The sequence below is a fragment of the Quercus suber genome, unplaced genomic scaffold, assembly GCF_002906115.3.
Source record: "Quercus suber isolate HL8 unplaced genomic scaffold, Cork oak 2.0 scaffold_19, whole genome shotgun sequence".
Taxonomy (NCBI): Eukaryota; Viridiplantae; Streptophyta; class Magnoliopsida; order Fagales; family Fagaceae; genus Quercus; species Quercus suber.
The window spans coordinates 628,026-631,245 of record NW_027069484.1 but is presented as its reverse complement, the minus strand read 5'-3'; positions in this window follow the sequence as shown (position 1 = coordinate 631,245).

Here is a 3,220-nt window from a genome sequence, read left to right as displayed (position 1 = left end):
AGTTTACAATACAAACAAGTATGTTCCCATGCATTGCATGGTTTAGCGGCTAGTTATTATTATTTTGTTTCTACATGTTATTATGTAATGGCATGAACCGGTTAATTGTTTTGCCCACAAAACGAAATTTTTCTTTAGTAACAAACACAAATAAAAGAGTCAGATCAACAACAACAAAAATTCCATATCAACCCCTTCATCAGCATGAAACCCAACCAAAAGCTAAAAGAATACCCGCAAGAGTGAAATGAACAGCCACAACCTACAAGAATAAATCCCCATGGTGCTAATCTATGGAGAGAGAGAGAGAGAGAGAGAGAGATCCTTTAGGATAAAGAGCTTAGTACATGGTTTCAATAATAATAGACAATAAGGCATACCGAAGAACAGGGCAGAAACATGCCTTAGAGCAAAGTCCTGCCAAACCAGATCTTATGGCATAACAAAAACTGTTTACTGTATTCTAACAAGTGATTCTACACTAATATGTATTTGCAATGAAATCTACATAATCATTAAAAATTAAAATTTCTCTATACACTTCATTCAGAAAAGCAATCTTCAGATATCATAGGATCTATATTTTGAACTTCAAGACCGAATCACATGATAAGAAAACACATACCATTATCCATCTAACTTGTAAATTCCCTGCTCTAATTCTAAGAGGAGAGTTAAAATCTATGTAAACATTAAGATCGAAAGAGACATATGTTGAGTTGCATGTTTGGACCTCATGATTAGAACTATTCCCCTACAAATTTGCTATAAGTTTGTTCTCTCATAGGTCCATCATCCAGGTGTAGCAAGAAAACTGTCTTCTCTTAAGTCACCCTCTTTTACCAACCTTGAATCATCAATTGGAGTAAAAGCTATATCAGATAAATCTTTATGACTATCAGACACATGAGCAGTGATAGTAGGTCTTGTTCTTAATACCTGCTGTTAGGTTCTAAATGTTTGAACAGTTGACAAATCGTAAACACAAACTTGTCTAGATATAAATCTCAGAGTCTATAGGTATTATTAGACAATGCTCAAGGTAATTCAAGTCAAGATTCAATAATATACAAGCTGTAGGAAGAAGATTTCATAATTTGCCTGGTTCGATCGATTGAAGAACAAGCTCGACCGATCGAGATTCGCATCTGTAGAATTTTAATTAAGCCCAAACAGCAGTTCAAGTCTATTAAGGATTAGGGTTTCAATTCTGTTTCTTCCAAGATATAAAGGAAACCCTAAGCACATTTTTAAAAGAGATTTAGAGAGATTAGAGTGCATTGTGTGCCTCTTTTGTAGATCTAGGATTTTGTACCCAAAAGCTCTCTAAAGTTATTGTTTATGTTATGTGTGGGGACAATTTTTGCTTCAAAGGCCAAGGGCTAGACCATGGTTGGAACCTTAGGCAATTTTTGTTGTCCCGCATAGGAAAGAAAGCCTCCCTCTTTGCACCTTATAAGCCTCCCTCTTCCAAAAGTCACCTCCACCTCCATCACCATTAATTCCCTCCAACTCCTTACATTTACAGATCACCACCACCTCGTCCTCCACTTGACAACAAATCCCCGCCGCCACCATCACCTTCTCCTCCGCCACCACCACCTCCTTATTACTACAAGGCACCTCCATCTCCACTATAAGTCCTCAAGTCCTCTGTACTACTATAACTTTCTGTGTCTTCTACTCCACCTCCACTACTTCAATCCTCTTCCTTGCCACGACAAGTGATCCCCACCTCCAAGTGGTTATTAAGCTTAGGTCATCTTTTATATCAATTTGAATTGTTGTAAGAATAAATACTTCCGTGGGGATGTCAAGGGTGGAAAAGTTTGTTAGCATTGTATTTTCAAATATATGTCGACCTTATGAACAATGAGAGTCTAGGAGTATGTAGCAATCGTTGTAATGCATTTCAAGTTCTAAAAGGGCTTTATTACTCACTGTGTTAAATGCATGAGTAAGTGCTCATATGGTTTTTACAAATTAACGACGTTCTTTGTTGCATTTGAAGTGTGTTATATATTTAATTAGTTTTGTGCAAAGATAAAATTCTTAATAATGTTTCGATAACTGACAGCTATATTATGATTCTAATTTTTTTTTTTTTTTTATTATAATTTATGAACTGATTCTAATGGTTCTATATCTAGGCATTCCAACCCTGTTAATACTTAATACCCGTATACCCCACCTACCCCTCCCATTCCCACCACACATTTCACTCTCCCCTCTTAGGCCGGCTCACTCACTCACTTCTTTTTCTTCTTTTTTTTTATTCATACACTCCTCTCTATGCTTATATCCTTTCTCACCGGTACTTCCACACCACCATCACCACCATTTTCACATCATTTTCCAGCAAGATCACTGGAAAATTCTTGTGAACCTATGAACACTTTCACATCCTTTTTTTGAGGTAAAAATTTCTGATACTTTTGGTGGGTTTTACGCTTTTGCTTGAGGTTATTTTTATGTAAACTTTAATAATGATACCCATGTAATTTATGAGCATTGGAAGTGATATTTATGTGTTTGTATGTATGGGTTTTGTAATGGTGGAATTATTTGATGAGTGGGTATATGATTTGTACTAATGATGACTACCTAAGGTTTATTTATGGTGGAAAATTTAGGGATTTTGAGTTATAACATGTGATGGTTAGTAAATCTAATTTTTCTATTGCCATTGGGTTTATTTGGAGTTAGTTAAAGTTCTAAATTTCTTGTCTTGGAGGATATTTTGATTTTGCTTTCATAGGTCTCTTAATGATGTAGTGTAAATTTTATGGAAGCTAGTCATAATGTTGGAGATGATATTAAATGGGTTAACTTTATAAATTGGAGTTTATGCCTTGTAAATTAATTGTTGAGAAACTTTGGAAGTGGGATATATTATTATTAATGAGGTTAAATACTAGGCTTGCCTAATTAAGTGCTTATTTGACAAATTTTTAAATTGTAACTAGATACAATTTCAAGCTCTATGCTTATGGTGATAGGTTTACTTGATATTGTTTAGGTTCTAGCTAATCTTCTTGGAGCTTGGAGAGTTAGGCTTTTGCGGTTGTGAGGTAAATAGTTTTTTAATGAGATTTTTGAAAAAAATAACCATGTTGTATAAATGTTATTTTTGGGTTAGACACACTTTTGGAAACTACCTATGGAAACTATATTTTCCTAAAAACTATTGTGTCGTAACCTTAATATATATATATATGTG